General features: G+C 44.6%; 2 long non-coding RNA genes across 2 annotated transcripts; both read left to right on the top strand.

Moving 5' to 3' along the window:
- The first annotated feature begins 2,232 nt into the window (after window positions 1-2,232).
- On the top strand, window positions 2,233-7,251 carry LOC144339838 (uncharacterized). The gene is made up of 4 exons (XR_013415343.1): window positions 2,233-2,560; window positions 3,817-4,032; window positions 4,914-5,090; window positions 7,194-7,251. It is a non-coding gene; the product is annotated as an uncharacterized LOC144339838 (long non-coding RNA).
- A 1,904-nt stretch (window positions 7,252-9,155) lies between these two features.
- On the top strand, window positions 9,156-18,896 carry LOC144340076 (uncharacterized). The gene is made up of 4 exons (XR_013415790.1): window positions 9,156-9,636; window positions 10,956-11,014; window positions 12,136-12,623; window positions 18,742-18,896. It is a non-coding gene; the product is annotated as an uncharacterized LOC144340076 (long non-coding RNA).
- Window positions 18,897-19,923: the final 1,027 nt, after the last annotated feature.

The raw sequence follows: 19,923 nt of genomic DNA on the forward strand, positions 1-19,923 counted from the left end.
ATAGGTGTAAGCCACCACACCTGGCTTGTTTTTAAATAAGGGTTTCTTGGCCAGGTGCGGTGGCTCACGCTTGTAATCCCAGCACTTTGGGAGGCCAAGATGGGTGGATCACCTGAGGTCGGGAGTTGAAGACCAGCCTGACCAACATGGAGAAACCCTGTCTCTACTAAAACTACAAAATTAGCCGGGCATGGTGGTGCATGCCTGCTGTCCCAGCTACTCGGGAAGCTGAGACAGGAGAATTGCTTGAACCCAGGAAGTGGAGGTTGCAGTGAGCCGAGATCGCACCAGTGCACTCCAGCCTGGGCAACAAGAGCAAAAGTCCCGTCTCAAAATAAAAAAAAAAAAGATTTTTTAAAATGATATTTTCAGTATTTTATAGATATGTGAGCAGCGATCTTAATAGGACGTTACCTGACACTTTGCGGGACTAGACGATGACAGAAGTAGCTGATTTGATCCAGATGTCTAATTTATTGTTTTTCTTTCTTTTTTTTTTTTTTTTTTGGAGACAGTCTTGCTGTGTCACCCAGGCTGGAGTAGACACAGTGACAAAAGAACCCTGTGGGTCTGGAGCCCTGGTCTGGGGCATTGGGCAAGGCTCTTGCACTTCTCTGAGCCCATTTCCCCATCTGGATAGTGTGCTGATTCTATCTCCCTGTGGGCACTGAGGGCTCAGTGTTGGAGAGTCAGCATCTGGGGTTTGGGCTGTAATTCCCCTTCAGCCCCATAGCTGGGGGGAGCCAGGGACTTTATCGGGATTAACCTAGGTGTCATTCTAGCTTCCTGCCCCTGGCTTGGGTTCAGCATCTGAAGTAGTCTAGGCGGCAGGTGGTCCTGGTGGGGGTTGGGGCTTTTCCCCATTCTGAGGTCACACCCAGAGCCAGAAATATTGGTGCCTGCTCTGGGCAAAGGTGGCAGCCTGTGCGACAAGAGCGAAACTCCGTCTCAAAAAAAAAAAAACAAAAAACCTTCCACCATTTCAAGGGGCTCACATCTCCCTAAGGGCCCGGTAGTTGGCCTGATCTGGCCTGCAGTTGGTCCCCAGGGTGCAGGTAACACCCCACCTTACCTGGCTTCTTTCTGCCAGGGCCAATCTTCAGACCTCAGGACTTTCCAGCCTATCCCACCTCCCTCTCTGGCCAGCCTTGAGCCCTTGTGGGTCCAGCACATTTTCCAGGCTGTCTCCTGGTTGTCCTTCCGCCTCAAGGTCTGGATCATGCTGCTCCCCCTCCCATTCACCAAGACTCACAAGGACCACTCCACACCCAGCTCAGCCCCATCCCCTTGGATAGTCCTTTCTCTTTCCTCAGGTGGCCAGGTGCATATCTTGGTGTCAGGACCTTCACTGCACCTGGGAATGCCTACTGGTCACCTCGGTGACAGGACCAAGGCATTTACTTGATATGACTACCCTGGTTCACTGTCTACATGGCCAGGGAAGAAGTCAGTAATAGGCTTTTGACTTGCTGAAAGGATCAGTTCTCCTGGCCCCATGGTCTAGGGATGGAGGATGCTGCAGGAGATGCACCCCTCACTTCCCAGCTGAGGACTGTGGGTCATCTCAGGGCAATTTCACAGTCCCCATGTGCCCCACCCCCTCAGCTCTGCAAATACCAAGCAGTGCAGCCTGCCTAGGGGACAGTGGGCTCAGGGGTGCCCAGGTAGTCCCCAGAATGCCCTTGGCAGGCCCCTCACCTAGGTGCTCCCACAGCTCTGTAGCAAGAGTTCTAACCTTTTTTGACTGTGGAGCCTGCTGAGAATAAGCTGTGGACTGTTTTCCAGAAAGGCATGTACATGCTCTCCATGCAAAACCTTGCATTGCGGCCAAGCGCAGTGGCTCACGCCTGTAATCCCAGAACTTCGGGAGGCCGAGCCGGTCGGATCACCTGAGGTCAGGAGTTCGAGACCAGCGTGCCCAACATGGTGAAACCCCATCTCTACTAAAAATGCAAAAAATTAGGCGTGGTGGCAGCCACCTTACTGGTGGCCTTACACCTTACAGGCTACTCTGGAGGCTAAGGCAGGAGATTCACTTGAATCCGGGAGGCAGAGGTTGCAGTGAGGTGAGATTGCACCACTGCTCTCCAGCCTTGGTGACAAGAGCAAAACTCCATCTCCAAAAAAAAACCCTTGCATCCTTTCAGGGGGCTCACACTTCCCTAAGGGCCCGGGAGTTGAACCCCTTGGACCTGAGGGTGAGAAACCTTGCTTCAGTTCTTCCCTGGGTGATCAGCCCAGGGTAAAGAAGGAGAAGCCAAAAAGGAGGACCCATGAGAAGGGCCCCCTCCAGGAGTTTGAGGCCCACTCCCTCCTCCCCTGCCTGTCCTCTGTCCAGGTCTCCTCCCTGCTGTGCCCCACTCCTGGAGCCATAACCATTTGGAGCTGTGTTTTTCTACAGGCTCCTGGGCACAAAGTGGGCAGGCTCACCTGGAGGGGATCAGAGTAACATGGCAGGAAATGAGGGGGAAAGCTGCCCTGGAACCGCGCCTCTCTTCCCCCTCATGTCACTGGGGTGCACTCCTCCCTCACCTCACTCAGGCAGTGACATGGGTTCCATGTGAGTGCTGTCCTGCTTCCTCTGCTGCCTCTTTTTTTCCTTAGGGCTATCATAAAACTTTCTCTTTCCCAGCTCTGCCAATCTGGTGGGACATTGGGCTTCCCTCTCACAGGGTCCTGGGGACAGGCCCATCCTGTATCATACCTGCAGAGAGACCCTGTTTTTCTCCAGGGCCTGGGGAGCAGCCAGGTTCCATGAGTGAAACGCAGATCTGAACCATACCAAGCTGGGGTTGGGGTCCACACTCCTCTACTGAGAAGGAGCTAGGGATTCCAGCTAGGTGAGAGGGAGAGTGGGCAGAGCCAGACCAGACCAGGACTGATCCCCTGGAAAAAGCCTGCTTTGGCGAGTGCTGGGTGCGGTGGCTCACTCCTGTAATCCCAGCAGTTTGGGAGGCTGAGACAGGTGGATCACTTGAGGTAAGGCGTTCAAGTCTAGCCTGGGCAACATGGCAAAACCCCATCTCTACTAAAAATATAAAAATTAGCTAGGCATACTATGTTCCTGTAATCCCAGCTACTCAAGAGGCTGAGGCAGGAGAATTGCTTAAACTGGGGAGGCAGAGGTCGAAGTGAGCCGAGATTGTGCCACTGCACTCCAGTCTGGGAGACACAGTGAAACTGTGTTCAAACAAAAGCAAAAACAAAAAACACCATAATATGGCTTTGGCAGAGAGCCTGGCCCGGCAGTGCCTTCCCTTGGGTTTCTCCTGGGTAGGCCTCTGCCACGAGGAGGCGCTTCGTTTTGCCTGTCCATGGCCCACAGCAATGGAATGTCTGCTTCCGAGGGTTGGGTGGGGGACTGCTGGCAGAACTGGAAACCTTCTTCAGGTGGGTTTTTTGGTTTGTTTTGTTTTTGTTTTCAAGATGGAGCCTTGGTCTGTCACCCAGGCGGGAGTGCAGTGGTGCAATCTCAGTTCATTGCAGCCTCCACCCCCCCACCCTGGGTGCAAACAATTCTCATGTCTCAGCCTCCTGAGTAGCTGAGATTACAGGTATGTGCCACTGTGCCCGGCTAATTTTTGTATTTTTTGTAGAGACGGCATTTCACCACGTTGGCCAGGCTGGTCTCGAACTCCTGACCTCAAGTGATCTGCCCTCCTCAGCCTCCCAAAGTGTTGGGATTACAGACATGAGCCACTGAGCCCAGCCCCTTCAGATGGGTTTTGAGGCTTCACTACAATACTAGTTTCCCGTGGCTGCTGCAACAAATTACCACACAGTGACTTCAAACAACACGAATGTATTCCCTTACAGTTCTGAAGACCAGAATTCTAAAGTAAGTCCCACTGAAGCAAGGTGGGAGCAGGGTTGTTGCCTTCCGAGGCTCTGCAGGAGAATCTGTCTCCTGGCCCTGGAGGCGGCCTGCACTTCTCAGCTTGTGCTGCATGTCCTGAATGACTGGAGTTTCCTGCTTCCGTCACTACACCTCCCACCCTCTCCATCACCTTCTCTGCTCTTATAAGGATCCGGGTGAGTACATTAACCCCGCCAGTACAAGCCAGCCAAAGACCCTTAACTTCATTATATCTGCAAAGCCCCTTTTGCCATACAAGGTCATGTTCACCAGTTTCCGGGGTTAGGATATGGGCATCTTGGGGGCATCAGCCTGCTACAGCTAGGCTGCAAAACTGTTACACCCTCCTGGTGTTTCAAAGATTGAGAGAAAAAGGGTTGGCATTTTTTGCTTAGGGGTCCCTCTTAAACTTGTACCTTTAAGGTCTGGGGTCCCTTTTAACCTTGTTTTTGTTTTTGTTTTTTCTTTTTTGAGGTGGAGTGTTGCTCTGTCGTCCAGTCTGGCAGTGGCATGGTCTTGGCTCACTGCAACGTCTGCTTCCTGGGTTCAAGTGATTCTCCTGCCTCAGCCTCCTGAGTAGATGGGACTATAGGCGCCCACCACCATGCCTGGCTGTTTTGTATTTTTGGTAGAGATAGGTGGGGGTGGGGAGGGGGGTTTTGGCTATGTTACCCTGAGCTCAAAGAGATCCGCCTGCCTCTGCTGCTGAAGTGCTAGGATTACAGGCCTGCACCACCACACCCAGCTGCTGTAAAGACTTATTTCCACACAGCTGAGACAAGTTTTAGGAAGTTTGCTAAAAGACCCCTGGAGACCTCCTCTTTGTGGCCTCCCTGTTACCGTGTTTAATTTGATTGAACTTTTCTGCCCTCTTGCTTTTCAACTTCTCTAATAGTCTCTCATTAAACTAATTAAGAACCACCAAAAAAGGGAAAAATTTTTTTCAAAGCAGTAAAATGATGTGGACTGTTAGAATGTAAAATATATGAAATAAGTTCTTACATGTTAGTGCTGCTCTGACATAGGGACATATTATTGAGAATCAGCTTTTGCTCAGTTTTCAGAGAAATGGAATAATCGTATTGCTGATCTACATAAGCAAGTTGAAGAATTGTCTGAAAGAAAATATGGTATGTCTAAACTGGAAAAGTCCTGTAATCCTGTGTTCATGAGCATTTACACAGTGGAGTTACTCTTCATCATGGGGGTACCGTGGACAGGCCCAGGGCTGCCGGTGAGTCATGCCTCCTTACACGTTTCTCTTTGTCAGGTGCTTTGTAGTGTCTAAATATTGGAAACATTCTCTGTTTCTAAATTGCTACAAAGCTAAGGAAAAGTTGTGTTTCTTTAATTAATAGAATTTTTTTAAACTTTCAGCATGGAGATTGGGAATTTATTTACATATGTATTGCAAAGCCCTTCATCTTAGGGATTTCATTGAATTATTATTATTATTATTTTTTGAGACAGAGCCTCACTATGTCGCCCAGGCTGGAGTACAGTGGTGTGATCTCTGCTCACTGCAACCTCTGCCTCCCGGGTTCAAGCAGTTCTCTGCCTCAGCCTCCTGAGCAGCTGGGATTACAGGCGCCAGCTACCACGCCTGGCTGATTTTTGTATTTTTAATAGAGATGGTATCATGATCTTGGCCCAGGCTGGTCTTGAACTCCTGACCTACTGATCCACCTGCCTCAGCCTCCCAAAGTGCTGGGATTACAGGTGTGAGCCACCATGCCTGGCCAAATGTTATTTTTTAAAATGAATTGTTTCTCTTAGTCTGCTTCATTAAATTTGGTATTCATCCAGGTGTGGTGGCTCACGCCTGTAATCCCAGCACTTTGGGAGGTCGAGACAGGCAGATACTTGAGGTCGGGAGTTCAAGACCAGCCTGACCAACATGGAGAAACCCCGTCTCTACTAAAAATACAAAATTATATGGGCATGGTGGCACATGTCTGTAATCCCAGCTACTCGGGAGGCTGAGGCAGGAGGATCGCTTTAACCCGTGAGGCAGAGGTTGTGGTGAGCCGAGATTGCACCATTGCACTCTAGCTTGGGCAAAAGGAGCAAAACTCCATCTCAAAATAAATAAATAAATAAATAAATAAAAATTCAGTACTCACCAAGGTGCCCCTATTGTCTCTACTTTTATCTTGATGCATCACTGAGTTGACATTAGATTTCAAATTCGTCATTGCACTTATACTATTCTATCCTGAAGCCACCTTTATATAATGATGAAAGAAATTAGCAATTTGTTATTATCCTCTGTCTGTTGGTATATATCAAGTGCTTACCTAAAAAGAGCAATAACCAAAGTGCTTACCTAAAAAGAGCAATAACCAGTGGAAAACATCATGTGTTTTACTGTTTTTATTTGGATGACTACTTGTAACCTACTAGCAAACTATAAAATTGTATGAGATGCAGAATTTTGACTGAATTGCCTTAAGTGAACGTTTAATCATGATAAATCATATTGATGGTATTTATGTTAATATACTTAAGTGAACACTTTTTCTTCATCATGAATAATATAACGTACTCCTCAATGAAAATCTAGAATTAAATTTGCTAGTGAATTCAGTAACATTTCCATAATATTTTTAGTTATGTGCTTAAGGTTCTCTTAGTGTTTCTCCCACTTTTTAATAGCTTGTGCCTTTTTTGCGTTTGTTTTTTTTTGGTTCATTTTAAAGTAAAAATCTCACAACATGTGATATCTGGAACCAGTGTAACGGTCTCACCTGGTGGTAAGACCGTAGGCTCTGGGGACACAGGCTGGCCATGTCTCTTCTCCTGTCTGAGCTTTAGTGTCCTCTTTTGTGGTCATGAGAACTGAAGATCTATCCTGAAGATTTGATAAGACACTAAAGTGCTTCATATAATACCAGGCATATACATGCACAGTAAATGCTTCCTCCTTACATTTTTATTGATTGATTGATTGAGACAGAATCTTGCTGTTTCACCCAGGCTGGAATGCAGTGGTGTGATCGTGGTTTCTGCAACATCTGCCTCCTGGGTTCAGGCAATTGTCTTGTCTCAGCCTCCTGAGTAGCTGGGCTTACAGGTGCCTGCCACCATGCCTGGTTAATGTTTGTATTTTTAGTAGAGACAGGATTTCGCCATGTTGGGCAGGCTGGCCTCAAACTCCTGACCTCGTGATCTGCCTGCCTCAGCCTTCCAAAGTGCTGGGATTAAAGGCATCAGCCGCCGTGTCCAGCCTGTCTTTTCTTATCACAACCACCGTTGGTGATGAAATGTTAAATAAGTACTAGTGGATATTATTTTGCTTAATGTTGCCTAGTGAATATTAAGTATTCTTACCTTTCAGAAATGAACTTACGAATTCAACAGGTGAAGATTTAGTTTGATTAAACAGCTTCAGGAGGTAGGTCTTCAATCTTAAGTCAGATTAGAAGATTATGTGAAATAATTATTTAAGGTTTAACATTGAATTCTTTTAATGGTACCCTCCACATGAAATAATATGCCTCTAAGTATTAATTATGTGCCAGGACAAGAGAATTCGTGTTGTCAAAATTCTCATACTCTCTAGGACAGTGAACTCATTTTCTTTTTATTAACCCATTACAAATACATGTAAATATTGCATTTACGGGTAGACAGAACTGGAAGAACAGTATTTGTCCTACTTTTGAGATGCAAGATTTATCTGGTGTAATGCATTGAACAGATTATTATTGAAGTCTACACCGGTCAACTGAACAAGCATTTGTCATATGTCCATGATACGTAGGACAGAAGGTTTTCTTTTAGAGTGTAGAGCCATGCATATTATCTTTTAATTAGATTTAGTTAGATAGGTTTTTAAAGAAATAGAAGTATAATTGATTTTCTTGTTTTGGCTCTGGAGTGGGGACGATACAGAATGGAATGACACTGTTTAGATTTGCTAAAATGGAAGGATAGCCAGTGAGATCATATCCCATCTCCCTGGACCTTTGGCTTTTACAGGTTGAGCTATAAGAACAATTAGAAAAATGGATATCATTTAAACACAGTATGTAGAAAAGAATAATTTCTACATATTGTGAATAATTGCACCTGCTAGCAGTTCTTTTTTTTTTTTTTTTTTAAGATGGAGTTTTGTTTTGTTGCCCTTGCAGTGCAGTAGTGTGTTCTCAGCTCATGGCAAGCTGTACCTTCTGGGTTTAAGCAATTCTACCTGCCTCAGCCTCCCAAGTAGCTGGGATTACAGGCACCTGCCACCATGCCTTCCTAATTTTTGTAATCATAGTAGAGTTGAGGTTTCACCATGTTGGCCAGGCTGGTCTTGAACTCCTGACCTCATGTGATTTATCCACATTGGCCTCACAAAGCGCTGGGATTACAGGCATGAGCCACTGGGCTTGGCCATAATTTTTTTAATAATGTTGTTTTATTTTAGGAAAGTAAATACAATGAGTAGGACTTAGCTCCAGTTTTCTCTTACTGTTTTTTGTTTGTCTGTTTTGTTTTGTTTTGAGATAGAGTTTAGCTCTTGTTGCCTGGGCTGGAGTGCAATTCCGTGATCTTGGCTCACTGCAGCCTCCGCCTCCCGGGTTTAAGCGATTCTCCTTCTTCAGCCTCCTGAGTAGCTGGGATTACAGGCGCCCTCCCCAATGTCTGGCTACTTTTTGTATTTTTACTAGAGATGGGGTTTCACTGTTGGCCAGGCTGGTCTCGAACTCCTGACCTCAGGTGATTCACCCGCCTTGGCCTCTCAAACTGCTGGGATTACGGGTGTGAGTCACGACAACCGGCTTTAATGGGATATTTCGCTACAGACTTTGATAAACAGAATATTAGCATTTTTGCTGTTGTTTTTATTTCAGTCATTATTTAAGGTTTAACATTGAATTCTTTTAATGGTACCCTCCACATGAAATAATATGCCTCTAAGTATTAATTATGTGCCAGGACAAGAGAATTCATGTTGTCAAAATTATCATACTCTCTAGAACAATGAACTCATTTTCTTTTTATTAACCCATTACGAATACATGTAAATATTGCATTTACGGGTAGACAGAACTGGAAGAACAGTATTTGTCCTACTTTTGAGATGCAAGATTTATCTGGCATAATGCATTGAACAGAGTATAATTGTTCAATGTTTTGAACAATAATATTTTTATTTTATTGCTATTTTTCTTTAGACTCAATTATATTAACAGAAGTAAAGATAAAAGTATAAAAGTTAAAGACCAATACAGATTTAATAGTTATTCTATTCTACATATTGTGTTTAAATGATATCCCTTTTTCTTTTTGTCCGTATAACTCAAGCTGTAAAAGCCAAAGGTCCAGTGATGATCCCATACCCTTTTTTCCAGTGTCATGTTGAAGATCTTTATGTAGAAGGCCGTTCCAAAGGAACTTTTTTTTTGTGGTGGGGGATGGGGTTTTCATTCTTCTTGCTGAGGCGGGAGTGCAATGGCGTGATCCTGGCTCACTGCAACCTCTGCCTCTTGGGTTCGTGTGATTCTCCTACCTCAGCCTCCCGAGTAGGTGGGATTACAGGCGCCCAACATCATGCCAGCCTGATTTTTGTATTTTTAGTAGAGGCGGGGTTTCAGCATGTTGGCCAGGCTGGTCTTGAACTCCTGACCTCAGATGATCCTCCTGCCTCAGCCTCCCAAAGTGCTGGGATTACAGATGTGAACCACTATGCCCTGCCAGGAATTTTTTTAAAGAAGACTGTCTACTAATGGAATTCCTGGCCTGGAGAGGATATTGCTGTCAAAGGAATGGATTCATTTTTTTATTAAAAGGTAAGACTCTTGGATTCTTATTGGACTCTCCTCTCTGTTCTGAGTAATAAATTTTTTTTTATTGTTGACAAATATTTATTCACCACCAGGGTTATATTTAATTAAGTCTGAGTTATTTTATGGTTTTGTTTTGTTTTTTTTTGAGATGGAGTTTTGCTGTCCTTGCCCAGGCTGAAATGCAATGGTGCGATCTCGATTCCATGCAATGTCTGCCTCCTGGGTTCAAGCGATTCTCCTGCCTCAGCCTCCCGAGGAGCTGGCATTACAGGCACGTGCCACTATGCCTGTCTAATTTTGTATTTTTAGTAGAGTTGGGGTTTGTCTATGTTTGTCAGACTGGTCTTGAACTCCCGACCTCGGGTGATCTGCCTGCCTCAGCCTCCCAAAGTGCTGGGATTACAGGCGTGAGCCACTGCACCGGGCCTATTTTAGGTATTTTTATCTTCCACTTTTTAATTTATCTGGGTCCAACATTGAGTAAGTCATGCCAGTGTTAGCTTTTAAAACGTGAAGACTGCCCTCACCTGACTGGCACGCAATTGACATTTTCTTTCACAGTTTTCTGCTACTTTTGCTAAAGAAAATAGTATCCATGTCTTGTTTTTAAGGCTGAGATTTTAAAGCCTATGTGGGAATAAATGATTTTTATAGATGTGTAGAGAAAGATAGTCTTGAATGCAATGTGATATTAAAGGATCCCATTTAAGATTATTGTAATATGTTTCAAAGACCTGTGGGTTGCAAAGTTACCAGTTTATTTGTGAGGACACATCCTCCACGAAGTACCTGATGAGACCATTTGCAATTATTATTTTGTTTGGTTAATGTATAGAAACCTCAAAAGAAGATTTAGCTGTGCTCAAGCATCCCGATTGTCTTGTCTTTTCTTAATTAATTAATTAATTAATTATTTTTTTCCCTCCTGAGATGGAGACTTGGTCTTTCACTTAGGCTTAGAGTACAGTGGCATGATGTTGGCTCCCTGCAATCTCTGCCTCCTGGGTTCAGGCAATTCTCCTGCCTCAGCCTCCTGAGTATCTAGGATTACAGGCATCTGCCATCACACTTGGCTAATTTTTGTATTTTTAGTAGAGACGGGGGTTTCACCATGTTGGTCAGGCTAGTCTCGAACTCCTGACCTCAAGATCTGCCTACCTCGGCCTCCCAAAGTGCTGGGATTACAGGTGTGAGCCACGGTGCCCAGTCTGTCTTTTCTTTTCACACCCACCCTTGGTGATGAAATGTTAAATATGTGCTAGTGGATATTACTTTGCTGAATATTGCCTAGTGAATATTAAGTATTTATTCTTACCTTTCAGAGATGAACTTATGAATTCAACAGGTGAAGATTTACAACTTGATAAATCAGCTTTGTGAGGTAGGTCTTCAGTCTTTAGTCAGGTTAGAAGATTATGTGAAGTAACGTTTAACATTAATTTCTTTTAATGGTAGCTTTCACATGAAATAATATGCCTCTAAGTATTAATTATGTGCCAGGACAGGAGAATTCATGTTTTCAAAATTCTCATACTCTCTAGAACAAACTCATTTTCTTTTTATTAACCCATTTTTAAATATGTGTAAATACTACATTTTGGGTAGACAAAACTGAAAGAACAGTATTTGTCCTACTTTTGAGATGTAAGATTAATGTGGCGTAATGCATCGAACAGGTTATTATTGAAGTCTACACCAGTCAGCTGAACAAGCATTCATCAAATGTCCATGATACTCAGGACATAAGAAGTTTTTTTTACTAGTATGGAGCCGTGCATATTATCTTTTAATTAGATGATTTAGTTAGATATGTTTTTAAAGAAATAGAAATATAATTGATTTTCTTGTTTTGGCTCTGGAGTGGAGTGGGGACGAAACAGAATGGAATCACACTGTTTGCAATTACTAAAATGGAAGAAGGATTGCAGCAAGATCATATCCCTAGTCTCCCCATAGCAAATGTCATGTGCTACCTGTTTTGTGTGTATGTGTGTGTGTGTGTGTTTTAAGATGGAGTTTTGTTCTGTCACCCATGCTGGAGTGCAGTGGTGTGATCTCAGCTCATGGCAAGCTCACCTCCTGGGTCCAAGCAATTCTCCCTGCCTTAGCCTCCTGAGTAGCTGGGATTACAGGCCCCTGCCACCACGCCTGCCTAATTTTTGTATTTGTAGTAGCGTTGGGGTTTCACCGTGTTGACCAGGCTGGCCTCAAACTCCTGACCTCAGGAGATTCACCGGCCTCAGCCTCCCAAAGTGCTGGGATTATGGGTGTAAGTCACTGCACTTGGATTTAATGGGATATTTCACTGCAGACTTTGATAAACAGAATATTAGCATTTATGGTGTTCTTTTTATTTTACTCATACTATTTTTCTTTGGACTCAATTACAATAACAGAATTAAAGATCAAAGTATAAAAGTTAAAGACCAATACAGATTTAATAATTATTCTTTTCTACATATTGTGTTTAAATGACATCCTTTTTTCTTTTTGTTCTTACAGCTCCAACTGTAAAAGCCAACGGTCCGGGGATGATCCCATACTGTTTTTTCCAGTCTCATGTTGAAGATTTTTATGTAGAAGTTCTTCCCAAAGGAATGTTTTTTTTTTTTTGAGACAGAGTTTTCACTCTTGTCGCCCAGGCTGGAGTGCAATGGCGTGACCTTGGCTCACTGCAACCTCTGCCTCCTGGGTTCAAGTGACTCTTCTGCCTTAGCCTCCCGAGTTGCTGGGATTACAGGTGCTCAGCACCATGCCAGGCTAATTTTTGTATTTTTAGTGGAGATGGGGTTTCGCCATGTTGGCCAGGCCGGTCTCGAACTCCTGACCTCAGGTGATCTTCCTGCCTCAGCCTCCCAAAGTGCTGGGATTAGAGGCATGAACCCATGCCCGGCCAGAAATGTTTTTTTTAAGAAGGCTGTCTACTAGTGGAGTTCCTGGCCTGAGAGGATATTACTTTCCAAGGAAAGGATTTCTTTCATTATTTAAGGGTAAGATTCCTGGATTCTTACTGGACTCTTAATCTCTGTTCTGAGTAATCCATCTTTTTTATTGTTGACCAATAGTCATTCACCACTAGGGTTGTATTTAATGAAACCTGAGTTATTTTATGGCTTTTTTTTTTCTTTTGAGACCGAGTTTTGCTCTCATTGCCCTGGCTTGAGGGCAATGGTGTGATCTCAGGTCATCACATTCTCTGCCTTCTGGGTTCAAGCTGTTCTCCTGCTCGGCCTCCTGAGTAGCTGGGTTTACAGGCATGCGCCACCATGCCCAGCTAATTGTTTGTATTTTTAGTAGAGATGGTGTTTCACCAGGTTGACCAGGCTGGTCTCGAACTCCTGACCTTGGGTGATCCACCCGCCTCGTCCTCCCAAAGTGCTAGGATTACGGCACTTTAATCCTAGCACCGTGCCCAGCCTGGGCCTGCTTCTTTCATTCTCTTTTTCTTTTTTTTTTCTTTAGCAGTTTAAAATTGGTGACTTATTCAGACACAAGCAAAAGAATATTAGCTCAGCTTTGGAAATAGGTGTGAGCCCATGTATGATTTTCCTAGTTTCTCCTCCCCCTTCGCTTTTTGCTCTCTTGTTAGAATGTTAATTGTTTTCTCTCTTTCAATCTTTTTTCCCCATTTCTTTTTTTTTTTTTTTTTTTTTTTGAGGTGGAGTCTCGCTCTGTCACCCAGGCTGGAGTGCAGTGGCCGGATCTCAGCTCACTGCAAGCTCCACCTCCCGGGTTTACGCCATTCTCCTGCCTCAGCCTCCCGAGTAGCTGGGACTACAGGCGCCTGCCACCTCGCCCGGCTAAGTTTTTGTATTTTTAGTAGAGATGGGGTTTCACTGTGTTAGCCAGGATGGTCTCGATCTCCTGACCTCGTGATCCGCCCGTCTCGGCCTCCCAAAGTGCTGGGATTACAGGCTTGAGCCACCGCGCCCGGCTTCCCCATTTCTTTGGCAGACATTTTTATTTGTCTTGGAAGAGTAGGCGAAGAGCTGTTTTTAGGACTCTTTGAAAGGGTACAATATGGATGACAGTCTTGGCTAATGGTAACCAGATCCAGGGAGCCGGGGTCAGTGTGAGCTGGAATCAGTTCAAATTAGCAAAGCACTGGTACTCAGTGGCAGGAATACAAGTGACCACAAATTGTTCAACACATCTGGAAAGGGATACTGACATCATCCTCAGAATCTGTGGGGAATACACATAGCCCGTAAGACGCATTCCTCTTTGACCCTATAAAGATTCTTTGAAGAATAATACCCTTAGCAATTTTCTAGCCAGCTTGCCTGCTTACTTATCTTTGAGGACAACATGCCTCGTGGAGTTCCACAGGCCCCAGAGGATTCTGCATTTGAAAGTGCTGAAGCTGAGAGACTGGGTCTTGGTGGACCCCAAGAGGTCTGCTTTTCCTCTACTCATTGTTCCTTTTTTTTCCCGGCAACTGGCATTGCTGTTTAAATGGGTTGTTCTTTGCCGTTTAAGTTGTTTGGTAGTGGTGTGTCAGGATTTGGGTTTTCTGAATACTTTCCCAGCTGGTGACTTGAGTGGTGGTTGGGGAGGAGCTGTTTTAGGGCTGTTCTGGAGCTATTGAGTTAGGTGTATGGATACTCACAGCTCATCTGTTGAGGAGAATGCTGTTCTCATTGTGCTGCCTTTGGTGGTGCTGTGTGTGGCCCTTTAGATGTGGGTGGAGGTGAGTTGGGGCAGTTAATGAGATCTTTTTTTTTAGGTGCTTTTGATAAAGTAGCCTGCACTACAGGATTCATTGTGACTTTTTTCCTTAACCTGCGCGTATTTCTCTGCTAGCCTTTGCTCTCTTTCTCATGCCTTTGATTTTCCCAGCACCTCTTGGTTGAATTTACATAAGTGCTCTGCTGTGGTTTAAGTGTGTCCCCCAAAGTTTATGTGCTGGAAACTCAGTCCTCAATGCAACAGTTGGGATGTGGGGCCTAATAAGAGAGCCCTCAAGAATGAGTTAATGTTGTTATTATGGTAATAGATAAGTAATCACAGAGTGGTCTTATTATAAAAGAGAGTTCAGCCCCTTTTGCCCTCTTGCTGTCTTGCACTCTGTTGTCCTTCTGCCTTCTGTCGTGGGATGATGCAGCAAGAAGATCCCTACTAGATGCAGGCCCCTCAACCTTGGATTTCATAGCATCCAGAACTATAAGAAATAAAGTTTCTTCCTTTCCCCTTTTCCTTTCCCTTTCCTTTCCTTTCCTTTCCTTTCCTTTCCTTTCCTTTCCTTTCCTTTCCTTTCCTTTCCTTTCCTTTCCTTTCCTTTCTTTTCCTTTCCGTTCTGTTCCATTCCATTCCATTCCTTCCATTCCCGTCGCTTCCCTTCCCTTCCCTTCCCTGTTCTTCCGTTCTCTTCCCTTCCCCTCCCTTCCTCTCTCTCCCCCTCCCACCTTCCTTCCCTTCGTCCTTCCCTCTTTCCCTCTTTCCCTTCCTTCCCTTCCCTTCCTTCCCTTCCTTCCCTTCCTCCTTCCCTCTTTCCCTTCCTTCTTTTCCTTCCCTTCCCTTCCTTCTCTTCCTCCCCTTCCTCCTTCCCGCCTTCCCTTTTTCCCTCCTTCCCTCCCTTCCTTCCCTTCCCTTCCCTCCCTCCCTCCCTTCCTTCCTTCCTTCCTTTTTTCCTTCTCGTAAATTATGCGGTCTGTGGCATTCTTTTATAGCAGCATGAAATGGACAAAGACCGACTCCATTTTCAAGAGCAAGCCCTTTTGTAGTTTCTGAGCCAATTATGACTACAAAGGAAATTCTGTAGGTAGCCTCAGATCCACCACCTAGGAAGCATGCTACCAAGCAGTCCTAGCATCTAGGATTCGATCAAGTGCTGGGCAACATGATACCTCTGCAATTTAGCACCTCCCTATGTACCTCCAGTTGGCTCAGCCCATCAGGGCTAAAACTACCCCTCATATCCTAGTGTCTCTTGTAGGCAGAAGCCTTGCCTGAACCCCAAGCTGCTTGGCTCACATTCTGTCTTGTGCTTTTTTTGTAGGGGGTTCAAACATACACAAAAGAAATAGGATGAACCTCCATGTACCCAACCCTCCGATTAAGCAGTTACCTCCATTTTTCCAGATTTGTTTCATCTGCTTTAATCTCCCTAAAAATTTATGTTTGTAAGGGAAAAACTGAATAAATAGCTCCATGCTACCTCTCATTTTAAGTCACTTTTCAGAGTAGTAAGTTAGTGACCTAGTAACCTTCCCTTTAATGACCAATAGTTTTTTTTTCTGAATATCATCATGAACTCATAGATTATTGTTTGCATTTGATGTATTTCAGGCCATTGTTGTCTTTATTGTTTTGGATGCTTACATTGTCTCATCGAGGTTAATAATTATCTCTTCAAGTTGACTCTCCTGTCTTTTTGATGTGATCCTGTTGGACTTTGATGACTTCCTTGCTTTCTGTCAAAAAAGATGTTCCAGGATCAATATACTGTACCATACATGGAGTCAGCCATTTCTCTAGGGGGCCTTAATTCCTGTTAGTAGAGAACACAGTTTGGGGTCTTGGACTGAATGACTTTTGTGAACCTCCTCTTCTGAGACTACAGCCTGCGTCCCTGCATATAACCCATTTGGAGCTCTTGCTGGGCACCAGCAGATCTCCTGAAACTGCTATATAGTTCTGCCTCACTCTTACAAAGATTCATCTCTTGAGAGTTTTGTGCTCTGTCCCCAGATATAGTCTTTCTGGTTCTGAAGCTTCTGTTTCAGTCCCCCTGAATTCCACCAGCCCTATGCATACCATACCTTGGATTGCTAACCCAACCCCAGTGGAGCCTCTTTGGTTAGAATAGTTGCCACACCCCGTGCCTAGTACTCTGGTAAACAAGGTTCTACCTGGGCTTAGGTTAACTTTTGCTCCTTTGGGCCCTGTGTTCTACCAGCATTTCATTTATCTGAAACTCCCCCCTCACCTCCAGACCTTAATTGTTCTTTAATGGTTTACTGCTGCTTCCTGGGTTCTCAAGAACCCAGTTCAGGAGTTTCTGTTTTAGTTTGAGATCTTACAGGCCTGTCTCATCAGGTTGGTGTCAGCCCAGCTAGGATTAGGCAGAATTGGGTGGGGGTTGTAGTGCATTTTTGGCCCAGCATGTACCTATCTGACTAATTATGTGTCTTTTCTTTCCTGTTGCAATTCATGGGCCTTAGCATCTTCTGAATGGTGTTTAGTAGGTCATCCTGTTGATTTCCTGCTAGGGAGTAGCATACTCTGGCTCTGTACCATTGGCCAAGGGACTTAAGGATAGATGACAGGCTGCAGTTTTGTTAAATGGAACAATATGAAGAGATGGCATTTTGGCAGCAGGGCCTATTTGAATGGTTGGTCCTTTGTCCCTGTGTTGATATAGGCAGATCCTTGACGGGAATTTGGAATGATCCCAAATATTGTAGATCACTGGTACATCAAGTTATCCTCAAGGCTGTCTTTCTAACAGTCTTGAATGATATTTTGTGAATTTTTGGAGATTCTCTGTGTAGGGTTTAATCGTTTAGTTTTTTTAGTCGTGCCTGTTTAGTTTCTCTGCAAAGAAATAAGAAATCTGAAAGAGATGGCAGGCATTAGGGAAAAAAGCCAGGAGCCTTGTTCCCCCACCCTCTACTTAGGTTCTGGAACTGTACTCATAGGTGAGTAGTGAGGAGCTGGGCCCAAGCACATTAATCCTAGATGTAGCTCTGCTTTGCGCTCGCTCCAGTACTTGTATCAGATTCACTTCAAGTCACTCAGAGTAGTATGTAGAGGAGTCATTCAGGAGCGTGCTTATACTTCATTATATCAAATGGGAGATCCTGTAATTTATAGCCTATTATTTCTGGAGTCTGGAGATGGCTCTGTATAAGCTTTGCTGAAGCAGATTTTATTACATTAGAAGAGAACCTAGCTGGCTGCATCCTACACTGGAAGCTTTTAGATGCTAATAAGGAGGTCACAGAACGTAAAGGTCACAGAATGACTCTGGAATCCATTCCCTGCCAAGAAAGAATAATGATGCTCTAGGTTGGCCTCTTTTCGTTTCCCTTTGATTTTGAGTATTAAATTATCTCCTCACTTCCCAGCTGAACAGTTTGGGAGTCTCTATTCCCTAGAAAGACTCTGGTCACATACCCATCAGATTAAATTAGGTGACAACTCTTTGACCTTAATGAATGTTGAAGGATTTCAAAGGGCTAATGGAAATTCTAGAAGTAATTGCAACCTCCGCCTTCTGGGTTCAAGTGATTTTCCTGCCTCAGCCTCCGGAGTAGCTGGGATTACAGGCGTCCACCACCACGCCCAGCTAATTTTTGTAGTTTTGGTAGAGGCGGGGTTTCACCATGTTGGCCAGGTTTGACCTCAGATGATCCATCCGCCTCGGCCTCCCAAAGTGCTGAGATTACAGGCGTGAGCCACCGCGCCTGGTTAAACTCCAGTTTTTCGTGTTCCCTGCATAGGTCAAGGTCTTAGGGAGTGATTCATTCTAGCAGAACTCCCTGGATTTTAAGGCAGGTGTTCCATTTATTAATTGACAAAGGAGGCATATTTCTCCCCTGGTAACCTGAAGATTTAGGTTGTTTTCCCAGGGACTCTGTTTTCACTGTGAGGGTTCTTGGAAACTAAGCAGAGGATGAGGAAAAGGCTGTGAACAAGCTTGCTGGTCTCTCCCTGTCCTATAAAAGAGCATACTTCTTCTGTAACCAGAAGACCCTTTTGATTAGTCAAGGCTGGGCAGACTGAGATGAGGGTGTGTGTGTTTGTGTGTGTGTGTGTGTGTGTGTCTGTGTGTGTGTGTGTGTGTTGAGACAGGGTCTCACTCTGTCACCCAGGCTGGAGTTCTGTGGTGAGATCAGAGCTCACTGCAGCTTCTACTTCATGGGCTCAAGCGATCCTCCTATTTCAGCCTCCAGAGTAGCGTGGAGTATAGGAATGTGTTACCACACCCAGCTCATTTCCTAATTTTTTGTAGAGATGAGGTTTCACTGTGTTGCCCAGGCTGGTCTTGAACTCCTGGCCTCACGGGATCCTCCTGCCTTTGTCTCCCAGTGGCTGGCATTATAGGTATGAGCCACCTCACCTGACCTGCAATGATTTTTCAACAATATACTTTCTCTTTTACAGAGCCACTTAAGCTAAAGATTCCCTTGAGAACAAGTACTGTCCTGTGGTTTCATGGCCTTTCTTCCATTTGTGGTTCTTGCCAAGTGGAATTTCAATGACATCTTATCAAGATGGATAAACCCAAGTTTCCCGGTGCTGGAATAGAGAAAATGGATGCACAAGTAAGTCCCACTCAGCACCCATAGCCCAGGCATAGAGACCTCAACACACCTGAGCCCCAGACGTCACCTTTCATTGTGAGTAGCTCTGAGATGACACTTCTGGTTGGTAAATGCCTACTGGCAATAGTTTATGTAACAGCAAGTGAAGGAATAAATAGTCACCAAAACGTTTTCTGTCCCCAACTCCAGCATTAATTGGATTAGATAGTTATTTTATGAAAAATTTTCCTGGCCGGGCGCGGTGGCTCAAGCCTGTAATCCCAGCACTTTGGGAGGCCGAGGCGGGCGGATCACAAGGTCAGGAGATCGAGACCACAGTGAAACCCCGTCTCTACTAAAAATACAAAAAATTAGCCGGGCGCGGTGGCGGGCGCCTGTAGTCCCAGTTACTCAGGAGGCTGAGGCAGGAGAATGGCGGGAACCCGGGAGGCGGAGCTTGCAGTGAGCCGAGATCGCGCCACTGCACTCCAGCCTGGGCGACAGAGCGAGACTCCGTCTCAAAAAAAAAAAAAAAAAAGAAAAATTTTCCTATGCCACAGTCCTGACCATATCTTCAAGTGAACAGAAAAATTCTATTAAAAAGTGAACCTTCTGTCTCACTCTGTTGCCCAGACTGGACTGCAGTAGTGCAATTATGGCTCACTGCAGCCTCAACCTCCTGGGTTCAAGCAGTCCTCCTGCCTCAACCTCACAGGTAGCTGGGACTACAGGTGCTTGTCACCACACCTCACTAATTTTCCCATTTTTAAAATATTTGGATTCCACAGGACTGACTTCGAAAACTTGAGTACACATGGATTTTGGTATACACAGAAATGGGGTAGCTGGAACTAATCCCCCCATATACCAAGGGACAAATTGTATCTGTTTTTACAATTATACTGTAGGATACATTATGTTCCATGACAATGGTAATTTTTAATGACAATTTTTAATTGAGTGAAATTACCATAAAAATAATAATTTGCTGAGCTGTTACTAGGTGCCTATAAGTACCACAGATTTTTTATCTCTTCCTTAT

The sequence above is a fragment of the Macaca mulatta genome, chromosome 3 (genome assembly GCF_049350105.2).
Source record: "Macaca mulatta isolate MMU2019108-1 chromosome 3, T2T-MMU8v2.0, whole genome shotgun sequence".
In the NCBI taxonomy this organism is placed as follows: Eukaryota; Metazoa; Chordata; class Mammalia; order Primates; family Cercopithecidae; genus Macaca; species Macaca mulatta.